This window comes from Prionailurus bengalensis, chromosome D1 (genome assembly GCF_016509475.1).
Source record: "Prionailurus bengalensis isolate Pbe53 chromosome D1, Fcat_Pben_1.1_paternal_pri, whole genome shotgun sequence".
NCBI classification, from domain to species: domain Eukaryota; kingdom Metazoa; phylum Chordata; class Mammalia; order Carnivora; family Felidae; genus Prionailurus; species Prionailurus bengalensis.
Genome location: NC_057346.1, coordinates 19,440,870 through 19,462,279, shown reverse-complemented (window position 1 = coordinate 19,462,279; position 21,410 = coordinate 19,440,870). Strand labels below are relative to the sequence as shown.

The 21,410-nt window shown below is 45.6% G+C and overlaps 1 long non-coding RNA gene across 2 annotated transcripts in view; it reads left to right on the top strand.

Annotated features, from left to right (window-relative positions):
• Window positions 1–21,410, top strand: part of LOC122483085 — a 67,294-nt gene that overhangs the window by 11,597 nt on the left and 34,287 nt on the right. For both annotated transcript variants that reach the window (XR_006297298.1, XR_006297297.1), the window contains exon 2: window positions 4,572–4,696. This is a non-coding gene — a long non-coding RNA (uncharacterized LOC122483085). The remainder of the gene's footprint in view (window positions 1–4,571; window positions 4,697–21,410) is intronic.

The following is a 21,410-nucleotide window of genomic DNA, read 5'->3' as shown; positions in this document are numbered from 1 at the left end:
ACTTCCTACGGACTGATTACTCCTGATTCCCTATTCTCACACCCCTTTTCTATAAAAAATGGTTCAAAACTGGGAACCCAGTTTTGTATGTTATTTTTCTCCACAGCGCTCTAGAATTCTCTGCAGTCATTTTTACACTTGGCTGCCCTCTCCTCCTTCCTCATTATTTGTGTGCTCCATGAGGGCTCGCCTGCTAGTCCTGACTATATTCCTAGGGCTTACCACAGTCGTCAGCCCATAGGACTTACTAAATAAAGGCCTGTTAATTGACTAATAATAATTCAGCTTACCGTGGGACGTTTCGTAGCATGATTCTTTAGTAACCTTTTGATTTCTATTTCTGTGGCGTAGCTGAGCATATAGAAGGTGATGAGTCAACACTGGATGGATTCAGATTTTTCTGATGAATTAACAATCCTCTCCAGCCGGGAAGGTGCTGAGCTCCGAAGCTAGGAAGGAATGAGCCAGTTAGGAATGGAGAAACGAACTCCTGTGATGAGTCCAGCTTCCTTTCTGCCTTTGTCCACTCACATCTTTCGATGCCTAGGGTCTTCCTTCGCCCTCATCGTTTACCCCCATCTCTTACCATCTCTTGAGACCCCTGGATGGTCTTGGAAACAGCCCAGAGGCCTTGAACTCCCTAGCGGCTCTCTCTTCACTTCTTCCTACCTCTGAATTTCCCTTAGTGATCTCACGTTTCTCCCTTTCCCTCCATCACTAAGCTTTGCGTCTTTTCCCTTGTCCACTTAATGCCCTCTGTCCCCTCTACTGAATCACAGACCCGTTCTTTAACACACCGTTTCTTTCGTCTGCCACCCTCGCCGGGTTTCTACTCACTTTTGCCGCCCTGCCGCGGGGTCGCACCGTGCAAACAATTCAAGCACCAGCCACCTGCCAGCACCTCAGAGCTCCATACCGTTTCCTCCTCATCGACCATCTTTACCTTGTTCATTCCTCCTGCCCCTGTTCCTCCACCTCCCCGACATGCACCGGAAGGCTTGCACGCCCATGCAAAAGGTAGTGTCACACACAATTTCACCTGTACTTTCACCGCTAATGTGTCCGAATGCCTGGCCCGACGAGAGGTGGCAATTTGAAAGTTGACTATAATTCTGACTTTATAAAATCCTGATTCAGTTTAGGTCCTTGCTTCCTCCTACAGGTGTCACTTTTCTTTTTCCTTTGTTTCCCCTTCTTGCTGATGCATCTTGTGTGCGTACGTTTTGCTTCCTTCTCCATTAGAATGGCCTGTGACGGAATTAGCTTTGGAGCTCGGCATTCGGACAGAGGTCGGGCCATGCTCAGTTGACTCACCTGAATTCAGAGATGAGGGGTGGGAGTATTCAACAAGACAGCTTCTAAACATCTCTTTTTAAAACCCGAGATCCTCCTTAAACGGAACAGAGTGGAGGAGTTTTACCTTTTCCTTTGTGTTGTCCGCGATGCCGAAGGGCATTTAAATGGTCCACTTAATTAAATACCGGAATTACCTGAGAGAGTAAAATAAACAATCGTGTTCGAGGGTAAGAGAGGAAAAGGCAGCAGGCACACTTTGGGCTTAGGTGATCTTTGATGAGCATACTAGACCATGAAATCCCTCGATGGGAGCTGAATGCTCTGTGTGAAGGGTTCATGTGATTCTCCATCCAACGTCTCCTTTTGGGCCTCGTGTTGTTCATAGGCCCCACAGAGGGATCCCCAAGGGTGATTTCATTCCAGGAGGTCTGTGTGTATGGGCGTCTCTCCTTGACCGAAAGGACTTCCGACGGCAGAGCCCTCCTAGCCTTCTCCAGACGGGAAGTGGTCTTTCCAATTTTGGGTTGAGCTAGCAGAATATTTTTCTTCTAGTGAATAAAATAGCATTCTCTCTGAAGCTGCTTCCCATTGGTTCCAATCTATTCCCTGATGCTCGGCAGAGCAAAATCCCATCCCTTTTCTGTCTGAGAGTCCTTTGGGTATTTGAATTCTCCAAATCATTACTGCTGTTTTATACTTGACCCGAGTTTGTATACCAAAGTTTAAGTGTCTTCAGGGCCGGTGGCCTTTTCCATATTTAGCCCAGAGCCCAATATAGGTCTGAGAGATATTTCTTGAATCTGTGGTCGGGAACCATGTCGTGAATCAACTTATCATCATCATTTTGGTGACACATAGCTCCTTTGGCCTAGGGTGTCTGTTCTGTCTTTACACCTGTAGTGTCTGTATTGCTTATGGACGGAGAGCCCATGAAGAAGCTATGTTTTTTATTTATTTTTTATTTTTTTTTAATGTTTACTTATTTTTTTTTAACGTTTTATTTATTTTTGAGACAGGGAGAGACAGAGCATGAATGGGGGAGGGGCAGAGAGAGAGGGAGACACAGAATCTGAAACAGGCTCTGAGCTGTCAGCACAGAGCCCGACGCGGGGCTCGAACTCACGGACCACGAGGTCATGGCCTGAGCCGAAGGCGGCCGCTTAACCGACTGAGCCGCCCAGGCGCCCCTAATGTTTACTTATTTTTGAGAGACAGAGACAGCACAGGCAGGGGAGGAGAGAGAGAGAGGGAGACAGAATCAGAAGCAGGCTCCAGTCTCTGAGCTGTCAGCACAGAGCCCGACGTGGGGTTTGTACCCACAAACTGTGAGATCATGACCTGAGCCAAAGTCGGGCCCTCAACCGACTGAGCCACCCAGGCGCCCCTGTTTTTTTTTAATTATTTTATTATTATTTTATTTGTAAAGCTTATTTATTTTGAGAGGGAGAGAGGGAGGGAGCTGCATGCTTATGAGCAGGGGAGGGGCAGAAGTGGAGGGAGAGAGAGAATCTTAAGCAGGTTCCAGGCTCCGTGTGGAGCCCGACATGGGGCTCAATCTCACGACTGTAGGATCATAACCTGAGCCGAAATTAAGAGTCAGACGTTTAACCGACTGAGCCACCCAGGCGCCCCCATGAAGCTATGGTTTTTAATACATGGAGTTTTCTGATTTTATCCCAAGCTCGGTCTTCTGTGTGACGCAGTACAGAGCTGCTACCGACATCAGGGAGATCGTAGAATTTAACCGAGGTCAGTGGGAACTGGCTTGAGATCTGCTTTGCTGAAACTGACAGGAGACGTTTTATGCTGACCCCTTGGCCAGAGTTCCCTTGCCAGGACAGCTAGAAGGGTCGCTGAGGCGACGTGCTCTGGCGAGAAGAGCTCTAGGCTTAAATAGATTTAGGTTTGCTCCTTGTCTCTGCCACTTACTCCACGGTCATTTAACCACTCTGACGTCAGTTTCTTCATCTACGAAATGGAGATAACCTCACTTCACAACCAAGGTCTCAGAACTGGTATGGCAATGAAATGAGATAATGTATCACCGCACATGTGGGGAACTCTGGCCAAAGCACGGTTGTCATTCTGCGAAGTTTCTTTATTCAGTCACTCTCCGTTCCGGGAAATAAAGAGCATCCCAACAGACCATTGGTTGTTTCCCCTGCGTTCGACATGATGATGAATTCTCTCCTGCAGGCTCCGTCTGGGACTCTCTATCTGTGTCATACCCAGCACACTGTCCTCACGGCTTGGGGGGGGGGCGGGGGGGGGCGTTGTCAATCAATACAACTTAATGGTTCAGCTCATTGCCCTGCACTGAGGAAGGTCAGTGTCTTTTCTCCAGAGACAGAGCATGGTCTAGACACGTGGGACAGGGGGCAGTCAGGAAACGCGGGGCCTTCGCTGCCCTGGTGGTTTTTCTAGTGCACGGGACGCCTCCCTTCCTCAGTTGCACGAGCCTCTCGATCCTACTTGGCAGAAAGAGTAAATGCGTTTGATTTCCCACCTGCCTGCCCGGGGAAGGGAGAATGAATGAGACTCTATCGCTCTGGAGAAAGATACTGTTTGGACACACCGTCTGTTTCCATCAGGGTGGGGAGCAGTAGTAAATTGCCAGGGCTCCGAAGGGCCCTGTGCCCACGCTGGCCAGAGACCAGGAGACTGGACCTTCCTCTCCTTACTCAGACGGCAGAGACCACGCCTGTCTCTGCGGAACCCGCCCAGTGTGAATGTCCGACTGTATGATGCATTTGTGCCGGTGAGCGACCTGGGCACGAGGCGGAGGCAGACGGTTGCCAATCACCGCTTCCCATACAGAGCGTAGGCTGTGCAAGCCCCGTGACTCAGGCCACACTCACCTGGACTCGGAGACCTCCAGGCACGGAGGGCTCCGTCTCCCCAGAACCTTCCCCTGATTAATTGTGGAGGGTCTCAGCCCGCACGTCCCGCAGAGGCCGTCCTTCGCCCGCTGGGGCTGGCATCGGACTCCACACCCCTGGGGTGCGAGCGCTCGGCTCCCTGGCCCTCCTCCCACGGAGGCACGGTCCCAGCCGGGTCCTGCCTGCCATGCCCCGCATCTCCCACAAGGGGGAGCCCCCGGAGGGCAGTGGAATTTGGGAAGCTGAAGTTTTCTCCTCCTGTCCTCCGATTTTCGCGCTTGACCCAACTGTGAGGTTTCTTTGTTGCAATGTTGGGGTCTGAGATAACACTTCTGGAGGCTGCAGCCGGGAACCACAGCTGATGCCATCTTTTCTTGTCTGTTGTTAATGACCTAGCATTATAAGCTAAGGAGGAAAAGTAACAAAGAGCTTGAAGACTTTCATGGCTCCCAGGCCCTGGACAGAGGCCGGCGGTCTCCGACAGACAGAACCAAGGAGGGGCCTGTGACGGCACAGCCCAGGTAGGTGTCCGGGAGAGGACGACGGAGGGGCTCCTGGGGGTGAGGGGCACGGAGCCCTTGATGGTGGGAGGGTGGATGCAGTAGACACGGGGTGTCAGGGGAGATTAAGGGTGGGGGGTGGGGGAAGGCAGCGCAGAGAGGCCGCGGAAGGGCAGAGGGAGGAACCCCCAAAGGGGTGCAAAAGAACAAAAACGCTTGTAGGATGTGATGCAAAAGGCTGACCGCGGGGCCCGGGGCCGGAGAAGGGAGGGTTTGTGAACTGACTCAGAGGCTTAAACTAGTTTGAAGTTGGTTCCAACTCTGCCGCCCAGAAACTTCACAGGACTTCAGAGGCCGGGAGTCTGAAAGCCAGCGCTCAGCGGCACAAGAAGATTCAAAGTGAGTAGGTGTGCCTGAAGGCCCAGCTAATCGGTCTGGTTGTGTGTCAGATGGCCATACCCACTCCGGACTTGGGACTCCCTAAACTGGAAGGCATTCTGGTCGGCCGGCCTTCTCAGGTTCTCTCTGCTCCGAACCCATGTCTCAGACTTTCCCCCTCTCCTCTCCAGTCTCCTGCAGTTGCTGTCGGTAACGGACCAGGAGTCAGAAGTGCGCACTGTGCAGCTTAGGGAGATTAGCTGAAGCAAGGAGACGTCAGAATTCCCCTTTTCTTTGTCTATAACAGGGAGATAATAATATATTACTAATGAGCCTTATAGGATTTTTCTGAGGATTGAATAAGTAAGATAATGTGAATAAATGGTCCTAATAGATTATAATTGCTAGTTAAATAAAAGATGGCATTAATAATAATTAATCAGTTAATATACCCTTACGATGCTCAGCAGGGCATGTTCCTGCCGAGCTTTGGAGGGACATGTGTGTTTACTATTTGTGGGAAAATTTCAGTACATAACCCCCAATTTCCCTATCACTTTTTAGAGTAACCTCTTTGGCAGATAAGTGGGGAACTCCGTGTTCTTTCCCTCTTAGCCACCTTCCCATGTTTTCTTTGCTGGCCTCGGCTGCACGTTTCTAGTTCTGAAACATGCAGATAGTGATTGATGGTGTCTGCTTCCCTCTCTGGAAGAGCGATTCGTCTGTGTCCTCAACACTGCTGCTCGAGTAAATGTCACAACGTGTCTCAGGCACATGATCAGACTACACTTGGAAGAAGCAAATAAGAAGGCTGTGTTTATAATCCCATCACCATATTCCCTGCCTGCAATGTTCGTTCCAGACTACGTGTTACTTATTCATTAAAATGTCTCTGATGGGAAATTGGGTTCTGCACTCTGGGGCAGGCTGTTTCCGTTGACCTGTGAAGGCTGTAGTTGGCTTTGATACCTGTGGGCGCATTCACCCTTCCCTTGGGTTCCTGAGGCAGTGTGCTGTATGGGGAAGGCAGTGTAGACTATGGGCAAATCCCTTGATTTCATTGAGCCTTCTCTTTCCATCGTCAAATGGAGCTGCTATTACGTTTTCTTCCTGCTTCCAGATGTAGATGTGAGGCACTCATGAGATTATACTTGAGCTCACCGAAAGCTTGTAACTCTCGACAGAGTCATAGAATTGTAAGAGCTCATCATCGTTGTCCTGCTGCGTGTTTCTTACTAGTGATCGACCTGTATCTCACAACCTTTTATTTTGTTTTATTATTTTATTTTTAATTTTTTTAACGTATATTTATTTTTGAGAGAGAGAGAGAGAGAGAGAGAGAGAGAGACAGAGTGCAAGAGGGGGAGGGGCAGAGAGAGAGGGAGGCACAGAATCCCAAGCAAGCTCCAGGCTCTGAGCTGTCAGCACAGAGCCCGACGCGGGGCTCGAACCCACGAACCGTGAGATCATGACCTGAGCCAAAGTCGGACGCTTAACCGACTGAGCCACCCAGGCACCCCATAGCCTTAATTATTTAAAAAATTGTCTTTCCCAGGTGTTAATGTATTCTATTTTCTTCTCTGCCAATTGACTAATAAATTAAATCTTTATAGAGATGCTAAGTGTAAGCCATATACCTACTCACCTTCAGAAAGTTTGTGTCCTCTCTAAGTCATGTGTACAGATGCATAATATGTATGCAGACTATATTTTTCTAAAACCCTAAGCACACACACACACACACATATATATATATTCCTTCTTTCAAGCCGGTACTTACTCCTCCTTTAATACAGAATACATGCAAATACACATTTGAGCAAAAACCATGCAGTGACATTCACACGAGACACTCACTTAGAGAGCAGACTTAATAGGGAGGAGGAATGAACTGTATCAGCATCTCAGCTATTTTAGAGTCCAGAAGTGACCACAAGACACAATTCACGTGGTTAAAAAAAAAAAAAAGTCATGGATCAATTTCTGCCCCGTTCCCAGGAATGAATATCAATATCTACCTCTTCCAGACAGACTCGCGGCAGCTTCAGATATGTTTAAATGAGTTTTTTAAAAATACATTTGCAAAGTCAATTATTGTGAATCTCATCTGAGGCAATTAAAAAAACATCCTGACATTTAAGGTGATATTTTTTTCCCAAGTAAAATAATTATAAATAATACTAATTATGAACAAATCATTCAGTCTGGTTCAACCTTTAGGTTAATAAACCAATCCATTAAAATTCATCTTGCTCAAAGGACCAATTTGTTAAAAAAAAATGTAGTGACCTTTCACCACAAGTGTGATTGATATTTTCTTTAACAATAATCAGAGCTGTCTTTCCCAGAAGAGAGTGTGGTCAAGTGGTAGATGTAGAAAACTGGGGACCTTTTATGCCCCTCTCAGTAATACTTCTAGATTAGGGTACGAAATGAGGTCGAGGCTGGTGAAGATGGTGATGATAATGTACAAAACGAAAATTCTGGTTTCAAAAAGTATTTTTTTTTAAATTTTTTTTTCAACGTTTATTTATTTATTTGGGACAGAGAGAGACAGGGCATGAACGGGGGAGGGGCAGAGAGAGAGGGAGACACAGAATCGGAAACAGGCTCCAGGCTCTGAGCCATCAGCCCAGAGCCCGACGCGGGGCTCGAACTCCCGGACCGCGAGATCGTGACCTGGCTGAAGTCGGACGCCTAACCGACTGCGCCACCCAGGCGCCCCTCAAAAAGTATCTTAAGAGAGACGTCTGAAAGTCTCAGGACAGTTGCCCATAAAAACTGATTATATCATTCTTCACAGCAGGAAAGGTTTTAGATATGCCCCTCTGTCTGCCTCTGGAGTTTCATTCTCTCCCAAGATGGGAGGCAGGGATTTGCAAATACGGCCCATGGGCCAAATCCAGTGTGCCACGTGTTTCTGTGAATAAAGTTTTATCAGAACAAAGCACAGCTCCCACTTGCGTATTGTCAGTGGCTGCTTGCCTCCTACCGAGGCATTCTAGGAGCCCCAACAGAGACCTGAAATTCTGACTCTTTGGCCCTTTACAGGAAAAGTTGGCCAACCCCAATTGGAGGGTAATGAAAAAAAAAGTTATCTTTGAATTTCCTGCACCAACTAATGTTTGAGCTGCACTTTACGGTTTATAACGTCCGACCATGTAATTTTGCAAGAGATGTTATTCTCATTTAACTGATGGAGAAGGTGCAGATTTGTCCGTGGCCCCGTGGCCACTAACTGGTGTAGGTAGACCGTGGCCTCCTAAGAGGGAAGGGACGCTGCCCCGAGGGCCGCTGTTAGAGAAGCAGTGACCGAGACGGCTGTCAGGCTGTGGTCACGGCTGCCTGTCTCTTTCATCCACCCAGATGTGGTCATGGCCAAAGAACAGTAGAGGAAGCAATAGTCTTGACATTCCGTTCCCTCTTTATCTGACCTTGGCCTGGGTGATTTTGCACTTGTTCTGCTTCTATGGTCCTATTCTCCTAAGCAGAGGAATACTAATAACCAGAAAGGAGAAAAAAAAAAAAATGCTTCGCAGTCAAACAAAGCTAAGCTTTATTGCCTCAACTCTCACTTATCCATACCGAAGGAATGTACCCGCCCTGAAATTGGCACTGTGGCATGGATATTCTGAAACAGCCAGGAACAGAACCGTCTTTGTTTGGGGAATATGCTATCTTTTTAAAAGTTTGCTTTTTGAAATGGCAAATCCCCTCTTAATTATGTTCTGCTTTTACTCGGTTTATTATCAAAATTACACTCCCCCCTCCTCCCCCCCCCAGGAGCTCGTTTCATCTACCAGCAAGGTGGGCCATGAGGTGCTGGATATTAGGAGAGAGGAAGCCTGGAAGGAAGACTTTGCCTTTGCTATAAAATGAGTTGTTTGCAGAGACTCAAGGTTTTCTTAATCTTAGGTTTTCTTGGAATGGGAGTACGGGATAAAACAAGAGAGATGAGAGTAAGACACTCTTTTGTCAAATCTTCCCTGAAGATTCCGAGCTGAAGATAAGGATTTAAACAATTGAACTTTCCATTTTTCCACTCAAGCAACCTTTATGTGGGTGTCCGCTGGGGTAGGCACTGCTGGGAGTTAAGGAGTATCACGTTGACTAAGATTCAGATATTCTAACAAGTGATTTATTAGAGACATGAACATGTACCTTTGTGTCTATGATACAAATTAGAAAGAAGCAACGGAATGGAAGTATAAATGAAGTCTGAGCATGCTCAAAGGAGAAGTCATTTTTCCTGATTAGACAGTCGCTGAAGAAATCGTGGAAGAAGTCGCATCTTGGGAGACCTGGGAGTGTGTAGGTTTTAGACGTTTGGAGACGGAAGTAAGTGGGCATTCTAGGAGCAAGCAGAGAGAACCAAGTCCTCAAGCCAAGTGTAGGACTTGTACGTGAACCTCTACAGGTGTAGAGGAGGATTGGGGCGGGGAAGCAGGTCAGGGTCAGATTCTCGGGGGCCTCGAATTGTAGGTGAAGGAGTTTGTTCTTGGGGCACCTGGGTGGCACAGTTGGTTGAGCGTCTGACTCTTGATTTTGGCTCAGGTCGCCATCTCACAGTTCGTGGGATCGAGCCCCACGTCAGGTTTTGTGCTGAACGGGGGGCTTGGTTAAGATTCTCTCTCTCCCTCTGCCCCTTTCCCCCACGCGCACTCTCTCTCCCTCTCTCTCTCTCTCTCTCTCTCTCAAAGAAAACTAAAAGACGTGGGGTCTTTACTGGGTGGATGATGAGAATCCTTGCATGTTTTTCCGCGGGAGAATTACATGGTCATACCTGTGATTTGGGAAGAGATGGAACAGGTGTTTGAAAAGATCCTGGAGGCCAAGTCATCATTTAGCACCTAGAGTTAATGGACCAGGCGAGATAGGTTACACCTTCATCCTGTGCTCTCCTCACGAGACTGTTCCTCTGTAACCTTGACTATCGTAGGTTACAGCACTGGCTGAGGGCTTCCTGAGGGCACTTATTTAATGGCATGCCAGTGGCATTTACTCATAAAACCAAAAAGCCATCGGGGCCAGAAATAGGGGTTTTGGTTACTTCCCCAGACAGGATGCAGTTGGGGTGATTATACATGTGATTCATCGAGGTCGGGAAACAAGTTCTCCACAAACAAACACCCCTCCCCTCCAAGCCCAGTGACTCACAGCTTCTTCAGTTTGGAAAGCTCTGGAGTCCGGGCAGAATTTGAGGTATGATGTTAAATCATAATTTTTCAGTGCTCACTGTTCTAAGGGAAACGTTTTTTATTCACGCTCTCAATTGCCCAAGCAACGAGCGTTTACGGAACTCCTAATTGTGTTAGGCACAGAGCATTCACTTAACAAATAATTATCGAGCACTTACTACGTGCTCAGCGCTGTTCTAGATGTGAGATGTCATGGTTTTGTAGAGCTTACATTCTAGAAAGGCGATCCCAATATTCAATCCACCTGGGAACCAAACAAGCAAATTTCCGCCCTCGGGGAGTTTACGTTCTTACCGAGGAACGTTTCAGAGAGAAGAAACTGGCACTTCGTTCCAAGAAAGAAGAACAACATAGGCAAAAAGAAGCATGAATCCAGCCCTACGGGGAAAGAATGGAGAAAGGAGCCTTAGGTTGGGGGGGGGGGGTACTCAGTATGACAAGAGGGCTTATTTATAGACCTGAATTAGGATGTGCAAGTTGCCTGGGCCTTCTTTGGCGGGAGTTGACAGAGGGATACCGCACTCACACCGAGACTCACAGAACCCAGTCCCCGGACGTTCTGAGTTTCCAGTGTCTATCAGGCAAATGGAGTCACTGATTCAGGAATCCGAGTGCTGTGGTTTGGGCTCACTGACAGTTTTTCTGTACCTTCAGTCTGACTGTCCCGCAGTGGCCCAGTGCCACGAAGATAAAAACTTAGTAGGCTGGCTTCCTCCTTGCTTAAATAATATTCAGGTCAAATGCTGTAGCAACCAGCTCTGGCTTGGAGGTCATACTTGATTCTCATTTTATCGGGTTGTCTAAAATAACCAGGCCACGAGGTGGTTATTGTTATGGTTCTCGTTGGAATGGGATTTGACCTATATAAGGAAAAGAACTAGGACAGGAATAGCTCTTCAGCCCATCACAGACTTGGAGAAACCCAGTATAAGCAATTGCAGAATCACAGAGCTGGAAGGGACTCAAGGTGACTTAAGGTGATCCTGGCACCTGCCTCTGGGCACATATGTGCCTGTCTAGAAATGTAATATAAACTCTAGAACTCATCATTTTAACAATATGTAAAAGTTTACCCATCCTGAAAATAGTTTCCTTCAGGGTTGTGGTGCTGCCTAGCCTTGGGCAAAGCGTCTTTGAACCTTTTATTTTACAGCAGACCTCAGAGCCTATAGCATATTGTTTTGCATATAGTTAGTAGGGGAAAATCATTGTCTTGGCAGGATGTTTTGCATTTCCAAAAAAACCAAATGCCATGTCTAATTGGCCCCGCTGAATGACACTATTTTTGATTAAAAATGAATTTAAATGCAGCTATGGAATTATGAGCTGGCATGTTTGCTCGGCTCATAAGTGGTTCAAAAAGGACTTACCAGCAATTGTGAAAGAAGTAAGTCCTTATTCTCGCAGATGGCCAACTTGAGGACACGTGAGCTCTGGGTGAGCCACACTGTTTCTCAGTCTCCTTGGTGAACTCCTTGAGGTCAAGGAGCACGCCTTGTTTGTTTCAAACTACCAACCCCTCACGGAGGCAGGTGCACATCAGGGGCTATTTGTTGAATGAATTAAAAATCAATAATGTCATCACTTTATGTCCATATCACGGATGCTTTGTCCATTTTTTTAAATGTTTATTTATTTTTGAGAGAGATAGAAACAGCGTGTGAGCAGGGCTGGGGCAGAGAGAAAGGGAGACAGAATCCGGGGCAGGCTCCAGGCTCTGAGCAAGCTGTCAGCACAGAGCCTGATGCGGGGCTCGGACTCACGCACCGCGAGATCGTGACCTGAGCCGAAGTTGGACGCTTAACCAACTGAGCCACCCAGGCGCCCCTGTCCATTTTTATTTATTTTATTTTTTGCCACATGGGAATCCCAAGATCACCTCTACTCTTAAGGCCAATTAGCCAGCAAATGGCAAGGGAGTAGTCTGTGGCAGAAAGAACACTTCTGGGAAGAGAGTTCGGGTTCTAGTGTAGACTCGGTTTTAAGTAGGGTGGGTGGCTTTGGAAAAGGGGCTTCAGCCTATTCTTAGATGGAACTAGAGGATGGAAAGGGTCCACCTGAGGAATAAAATAGAGAGGAGCCACTTGGTACCTATCTCTGAGCTTGTGGTGCGAGATTTTTTCAAGGTCTTGGTGTTGATCAGGATTCTTGTGTGTTCAAGTGTTCTTGACTTAGTTGAGGTACAAAACCACACTCCAGAAGGGCAGGGCTGCACCAGACTCAAAATTACCAGAATCGGGGACTCAAGCCCTTGCACGACACACTTCCTCCGACTTTGTCCTCCGCCTCTCACTCCGGGCCAATGTCATTCTCTCCGATCCGCTTTCTCCAGGAGGATGAAGAAATTCATAAGACTCGTGAGAAGTTCCCTGGGCCAGGAAAACAAGACACCATGACTGGTGGCTGCTCTCAGCGCCGTGAGGCTGGCTGGGGAGAGAGGGGGCAGCTCGCCCAGAGAAGAGGTTGCTATATAGCCAATGAAACAGAGCCCCGCTAAAGCCTGCTGTTGCCTCCATTTGCCACCCAGTCACCCTCCTCCTCTCGCTCCACGCTCATCGGCTGCTGACCTTCTACTCTTCTTGAGGGCCCCGATCAACCTCACTGCCTCTGAGGCCTGGTTGCCTGGACAGCACAATTCCTTCCTGTCTGTGCTCCCAGAGCACGTGGAACCCATCTATACCGGGAAATAGAGCTCCTCGTGTTGCTTGTCATGGTCGGTTGACAGGCTTTCCTCCCCCGGGAGATTGGAAACTCCTCAAAGGCACTAACTGGTTTTGTGGTACTTTATCTATTTATTAGATCAGTTATTTATTACTTATTGACAGCCTACTGTGTACTAGGCTCTGGGGATTCGAAGAGAAGTAGCCCAAGATGGTCAAGGTCAAGTGGGAAACATATACACTTGCAGTGCTATGCATGGGATGAGTCCTCCATGGACATCAGTGGTGGTGCTGTAGGAGCCCATAACATACAGGACAGTCTCTTCCCTAACAAGCATGGGGGTTGAGAGGGCCAGAGAAAATTTCCAAATGGTAGGAAAGGGCCGCCCCTGGCCTATACTGTGTTGAATAGGAGGATTGGGCCTGGTTGTGTAAGGTGTGAGGGTAGGGGGCGTGTTCTTTGGGGTAGGAACAGCCTATGAGAGGCTCGGGGGATGTCTGAAAGCGGAACATAACCAAGAGCTTATGTCTGAATGGCATAGATAAGACGGATACGTGGGGGGCGCCTGGGTGGCTCAGTCGGGTAACCATCCAACTCTGGATTTCAGCTTGGGTCATGATCTCACAGTCATGGGATCGAGCCCCTCATCAGGCTCTGCATTGAGTGTGGAGCCTGCTTGGGATCCTCTCTCTCCTTCTTTCTCTCTGCCCCTCCTCTGCTCCCTCTTTCTCTCTCTCTGTCTCAAAATAAATAAGTAGACATTAGAAACAAAGGCAAGGATACGTGAAATAATCGGAAAATAAGTTTCCAGTGAAGTACTAATTTTATAGTACCATACGCTAGGAGTAAGCAAAGATTGAAATTACTATGGGCTTACAAAGAAAATCCTTAAAAAAATGTGGGTACTGATTGACTTCACGGGGAGTTAGTGCTAAATCTGAAATCAGAGTCTGAGTTTCAATCTCGCTCTGCCAGGAATTAGCTCGGCGATAATTTCTCAATCGCTGATTTCTCTGTCATAAAATGAACGTGCTCATCATTATACTGAGGACAAAATAAGACACATAAATAAAAGTATAAACTGTAAAGCACTGTACAAACTGAAGTTATTCTTTAAACCTGACTATCTTTAAAACAGAGAGCTCTTAATTGACAAGAATATTTGGAAGATAGGAAAAGGTGTGTAAATACAGTTACAGGAGGGACGCCCGGGTGGCTCAGTTGGTTAAGCGACCGACTTCGGCTCACGTCATGATCTCGTGGTTCATGAGTTTGAGCCCCGCGTCGGGCTCTGTGCTGACAGCCCCGAGCCTGGAGCCTGCTTCGGGTTCTACCTCTCTCTACCCCTCCCCTGCTCACGCTCTGTGTCTCTCTGTCTCTCGATAATAAATGAATATAAAAGAAAAATATATAAATACAGGTACACGAAAAGATACTATATTCGTGTTAAGAGTTGTATTAATTTTTCTTTCTGGCTAAAGATTTTGGTTAATGCCATTGTCAAATGCATAATGTATTAACGAGTTGACTGTGGCTTTTTATACGTAGCTGACTCTGAGGATAAAGCAGAGAAACACTGCTTCAGGGGACACGGTTTGACTCAGCCAGACATGTGATGTGTTAGGAATTAAGTCACTTAGATGTTGTGATTATCAGGTGTTCTGTCGACTAAGTGAACTGCATTTTTGTAGACAGAAGGTTTGCCCAAGGATTTCCTTCTAGCTATAGAACTCTACGAGGTAAAACTTCCCCTTCAGTACCACCATTTCCTCCTCTTTAAATGGTCATAAATAGGGGTGCCTGGATGGGCTCAGTCGATTAAACGACTGATTCTTGACTTCAGCTCCGGTCATGGTCTCACCTGCCTTGAGCTCTGCACTGACAGCGTGGAGCCTACTTGGGATTCTCTCTCTCTTTTTCCCCTTCCCTGGTACTCTCTCTTTCTCTCTCTCTCTCTCTCAAAATAAATAATAAGATAAAACATTAAAAAAATAAATAAATGGGCGTAAATAATGACGGCATTTTAAAAGAGTTGCACTCGGGGCACCTGGGCGGCTCAGCGGGTTGAGCGTCCAACTCCTGATTTCGGCTGGCGTCACAATCCCAGGGTCGTGGGATCGGCCACACAGGGTGCGGAGCCTGCTTGAGATTCTCTCTCTGTCCCTCGGCCCCTCTCCCCCACTCACGTGCAGTCTCTCTAAAGAAAGTAAAAATAAGTTAAATAAAAATAAAGAGCTGTATCTCAAAGATTATGGATGAAATACTAAAATTTAGTTGACAACATATGTTCAGGCAAACTGGTAATCATCTTTACTCCGTGTGCTCCTTCAGTTTTCCAGAGCTTTTGGCTACTGTGTGGAGAGAAACCCCTGCCTTGTCTCCCACATTTACCACCAATGCTAACTCTGAGCTGATCATTATGGGAGAGAATGACTAATGCTTTATGATGTTGCTGGGAGGGTGGCCCCAAGAAGCACGGAATAAGGCTTTGGAGATTTGTCACTCATTCTCATTCAGTGATAAGCCCACAGAACCTGGAAGTGGAGGCTCGTCACCCCCAGGCATGGGGTCAAAGACATGGCCAGTCTTTGGTGGCGAGTCCTCTCTCTCCACCCATGGTTCAATCTACCTGGACCTAATTCTTGTGATGGCCGTCTTTCCAAAACTTATTTGAGGAAGGAGAACACAGCTCCTCTCTTGGAACACTAGGTCTGTGATATATTAACACACAAGTTCCCTAAAATAACAAGGTAGACTTAGGTCAAACAAACAAGTTGAGAAATTCTGAATATGTCCCTACTGGAGATTCAAAATGCACGTTAACATTTTTAAGGCTGCAGAATCTGAGCTCTGCTTTCCCCGAGTTATTTGACTATCGGATTGTTTTACTTAGTAATGCCCATTAACATCTTGAGTACCTCCTGTACCTCCCCAGTACAGTTCGGATAATGTTCTTAGAGAAGTTTCAGTAAATACTCCTATTAAAGACTGAAGTCTATGCGTTAGATTGAAGAAAAATTGAACGCAGCTTAGATACAACCATGTAAATAGAGAATACATGTTTGTCACCCCAAAGGTTCTTTTAAATATCCCATTCTTTATTAAATTAGAGGTTTGCAGGAAGGGGGTTGAAATAAGCAGTCAATCTTCTAGTCCATCCATTCATCCAGTAAAACTCCATTTCCAACATTAATTCAGAAAAAAAGTTTTTCTTCTTTTCCTTTAGACTGGAGAGAGAGAGCTCATGAAAAATCTCTTGAAAATGTTGCAGTTGACGCTTCTTCTCCCTCCCCTCTGCCCTTTTTCTTTTCTTTACAAAGAATGAGTCTGGGTGTGATTTTATATCTATTATAGTTTGTATTTGATGGAACCCGATGGAAACCTACACACCAAGAGACAGAGTAATAGCCAGTAGTTTTAGTCATAATCACAGAAAATTCCTTTCTTCTTCTCCAGCCTTTCCATTGCTCTGTGATTATGAGCTGTATCTTTAATAGACTGTTTCTAAAAAGTGCTAAGACTGTGTTTTCTTTCCATAGGGCCTCCAAAGCATCTTCCCCCCCCCCCCAAAAGAGTCAGAAAGATACTAGACAGTGGGGTCAAGGCCATGCAACATAAGTTTTATTCTATTCCTCCTCTCAGAAGCTTTTCTACATCAACTTTCTTCTCTTATCACTGCTTTCCATTTATTCCATTCATAAGATGTCATTTTACCTATGATGACGCAGTGCTTTGCAACTGACCTCATTCCATTCATCTGCCAATCAGAATTTAAAGTTTCTTGGGCTCAGGGACAGTATGTTCTATCTCACGTGCAGTGCTGTGAAATAGAATGTCACGAGTTGACATTTATTTATTTGATTTAATTTAAGAATACTTTACATGGGGTGAACGTGAGTGAGGCTATCTTCTCGTCTTTTGGGATTAATACCTACGTGTCTAGAACGTGAATGTTGGAGTCCAACTGACCTGAGTTCAAATCTCAGGCCAAAGAAGCATGAGTAATCGGTGTGTTCCTGATCAAGTTATCTATCTTCACTGAGATTCCATTTTCTTGTACATAATAGAGATATTATTTTGTTTTAATTTTTTAAGGTTTATTTATTTTGAGAGAGTGAGAGCGAGTGTGGGGGAGGGGCAGAGAGAGAGAGAGGGAGAGAGAATCCCAAGCAGGCTCTGCACTGTCAGTGTGGAGTCTGACCCAGGGCTCGAACTCACAGACCATGAGATCATGACCTGAGCCAAAATCAAGAGTCCGACACTCAACTGACTGAGCCGCCCAGGGGCCCGGATATCATATTTTTTTTAAAAGATCAGATGAGGATAGTAGTCAGCAATTTAAGGTCTGGTGTCCTACAGCTCTGGGTTTGAATCTCATCTCTGTGTCTGATTTGCTCCATCATCTTGAGCAAGTGAATTAACCTCTTTGAGCCTCATTTCCCTCACCTGTGAATTGGGGTCTCTAACAGTCTTTATCTCACCGAGTAGTTTGAATTAAACAGATTCAATGAAGTAACGCATGTAAAATCTAGACTGGTAACTCCTACCTGGTAAGAATTTAACGAACGCCAACTATTACTCTACAAAAGTGCCTAGTGTACCCAGTACGGGTGGGTTGCCATTGGCGAGCACACACTGCGGACCTGTTACAGCCTCAGGGAACTTAATATGGAACTTCCGTGGATGAATGACATTCCGACTCTTTTAGCTGTCGTAAGTGGCACCAAATTCTTCTGAAGGAAAGGCTTCCTTGGAAAGATCATGAACATCTGGATTAAAGAAGAGCTTACATTCTCAAAGTGTAGTGGGTTGGAGATATTTTTTTGTATTGAACACAGCCATCTTGTGACTTGATTTCCTCAGGATGTGAATCAGAGAGGAAAAACAAACAAACAAACACAAAAACAACAACAACTGAATTTTTTGTTCCAGAAAAGAAGGGGAGGACAGGCAGAGGATTTTTCACCGGTAAGGCAATTTACACACTTGTCCTTTTCATAGTGAGTCGTGCTCTGTGATACGTTTCATAGCAATGTCTATGAATTTCCAAATCTGGAACAAGACATAGCAGCCAAATAAGGGAGAAAGAAGAAAACAGACTTTTAATCCACCTAGTTACCATTCACAGGATTCTAGAAGCGGAACTTCAAAAATGACTCTGCTAGCACCCCACATTGAGTCCTTTCTTTGAAGCCACTGAGAGAGAATTAGCTAATCACTTTCAAAATATCTGGAGTAGAACAGCAGAGGAATTCAATCGCCAGCTCTACTGTTTTAGAAAAAGTTCCTTCTTCCTAATGCTTTCCCCAAACCGTGTTCTCTCCTGCTAGAACTTGAGGCAGATTCTTCTTTTCTTGCTTTCATACTGGCTGACCTAAGCTCATCTTAAAATGACATTGTAAACTTTTAAAAAAAGTTATTAAGGCTTACCCCTTAGCCTTTTTATTTTTCTAATCAAGCAAACTCATTTCAAAAGCTCCCTTACGCCCAATTTTTCCATACATCAGGTCATTTGAGGTTGCTATTCTGAAGGTGTTCCCCAGATATTCTAATAAGAGAATAAAAAACACCAACACTTTGGTATATTCACTTGGGCATCCCCAGGACCTAATGCCACTCAGAATTCATTATAGGTGCCTTAATAACGTGTCGACTGAATGGATGAATCTGGCCTCATGTTCCTATAGCTTCTTATACCTTATAAAAAGCTTTAGCTTTCTCAAAGAATCCTGTCTTGGGTTCTCTTATTTTCTCCACCTCCAACCCCCTCCCCAAATCTTTTTTTTTTTTTTTCTTCCCATTCTTAAATCTTACCTGTAGTTGCAAACACAGTTAAGTGTCGAAGTGGAGGTCTGAGCTTCGGTCTCCAGATCATGTAAGTTTATTGACTTAACCTGAACATTTATTTATCAAAGCACAGGTGCTAGTGTTTTGAAAAAATATAGGCCTTCCCCCCACCCCCTCCAAACTTAACCATATACTCAGATAACGAAGAGAGTAATGGAAAGAGTAACTACCAGTTCTAACATGTCTTTGTCTGGAACGTCTGAACGTCGCGTTATTTTTTTAATTGTAAAATGTGATTTGCTCAGAGATGGCTTTTAGTCTTCTCTGACCGTGAGCTCCCGTTTTCGCTGCCTTTCCGCAAGCTTATCAGTTTCTTTTTCACGTTTTGTTCCGGGTATGAAACATGAACGAGACATGACCAGGCACGTTTAAACTCTTCGTCACCAAGATGTCTCACAGTGCCTGGATTGAGTGTTGTGTGGTCAGTGCGAGGTCGTGATGAAATCCGCTGCTTCTATAGATTCTTTTGTGCTGAAATCAGTATCTTTACCATTTATTTCATTTGCTTTTCTAGAACAAAGGTGGGTATTATATGATCAGGGAGACGGGGTAGTTTGCATCCAGCTCTGCAAAGGCAGGGTCTGTGTCAGAAATATTTTTTAATATTTATTTAGTTTTGAGAGAGAGACAGAGACAGAGCACGAGGGGGAGAGGGGCAGATAGAGAGGGAGACACAGACTCAGAAGCAGGCTCCAGGCTCTGAGCTGTGAGCACAGAGCCCAATGCGGGGCTCGAACTCATGAACTGTGAGATCATGACCCGAACTGAAGTCGGACGCTTAGCCAACTGAGCCACCCAGGCGCCCCTGTGTCAGAAATTTTTATATCCCCATCTCCTAATCCGCGTCCTGGCACAGAGCAGGTACTTCATACATAGCTCTTATATTGACAGGTATAAGAAAATCCAAGATATCTGAGACTCAGCCTAGACTTTGTCCATTACAGTGTGTCCTTAGATAGGTCACTGAACTTGTTACATCCTCTATAAAATGAGATTTCTGTCCACTTTTGAATGACCAATGAGAGCCAAATTGAGCCTTACACAATATTTCTGTTCACCTTCACAGACCAGGTGGAGTTTTATCCTTTAAATAAATAACTTGCAAACTGACGGTCCTTGTGTGACTGATTTAATCAGAGCAAAGGGAATCTTGATGACTTACTTGGGGATCAGTATTTTTAATGGGTATGTCATTTTTTGGACAAATTCCTACAATCCTCTATAGCTGGTTTTTTCCCCCCTCAATTCACATTCCATTTGGATTATCTTCATTGTTGAAATGGAATTGTCAGCTTGAAGATATGTTCAGAAATGGTTTGCTTGGGTTCATAAATCCCAACAGGAAGAGCCGGGAATCCAGCAGCTCAGAGCGTTGTGAAATCCGTTAAATCAAGTTTCTGGAATATGTGAGCAGCCTGCTGCTTTCTCAGTAATCTGAGGCAGAGTGCCCAGAAAGAGTATTTCATAAAGGGTAGTGCAAGAAAAGTCCACTGACTCATTGGTGGGTGTTGGATGACCTAGGAATTTACTGCATTTATCAATGGAGAAGATCTGTATTCTGATGCTGTCTTCCTAGGAAAGCTGTTGTAAACTTGTGCATGAACGATTCTGGTGATTTCTCGCATTTTGTTTCTTCAGTGGTTCTCCAGCTTGAGTAGGCATGACCATCACCTGGAGGACTTAGTGAATCACAAATGCCTGGATACTCCCCTCAGAGTTTCTGATGAAGTAGATCTGGAGTGGCTTGGGCTTTAAAATGGGCAATTCTAACAAGTTCCCAGGTGGGGCTAAGACTGAAGGTCCAGGGACCACACGCTGAGAACGCTGTGCGAACATAAGATTGCCAAGACTGGTAAAAGGAAATATTCCATGCACCGCTGCTCTTTTCTGAGACTACTTTAGTGAAAGGGGACTTAGATAACCATCAATGGCACGAACCACAAGCAGACATAGATGGGTCAAAGTGTCTGTATAGAACTATGATAAATACTAGAACAAGGAAGCCAGAATTGTGTGTGTTTTTTTTAAGTTTTTTTTTTATTATTATTCATTTTGAGACAGAGAAAGAGAAAGCACCAGCAGGGGAAGGGCCGAGAGAGAGAGAGAGAGAGAGAGAGAGAATCCCAAGCAGGCTCCACACTGTCAGCACAGAGCCTGATGTGGAGCTCGATCCCACAAACGGTGAGATCATGACCTGAGCCAAGATAGAGTCAGACGCTCAACTGAGCCACCTGGGCGCCCCTGTTTTTTGTTTGTTTGTTTGTTTTTGTTTTTTTAAGTTCAAATTTCAGCTCACTCATGACTCTGTAGAACAGAGTATTGTGGTCTATTCCAAACTTCTTGGTCATCTGAAAATATAACGCCTGAATATTTACTAGCAAATGAGGGAAGATATGTCTCTATTTCCTCCCATATTTTCGTTTTTGGCTCCATACGCTCTCTGAACAGATGGACCATGTATCCCAGGGTCCTCTCCTCTTGCTTATGATCTAATTAGATTCTAGACAATAATCCTCTATCAAGCTATTTTAAGTTGAGTACTTATTGGCACAGCGTTATCCATTCAGGTTCTTTTCCTGGAAGCCTATTTCTTTCAGTTTCGTTCAATTCAGTTTAACACCCACTGACTGACTATATTCCAACACGATTCT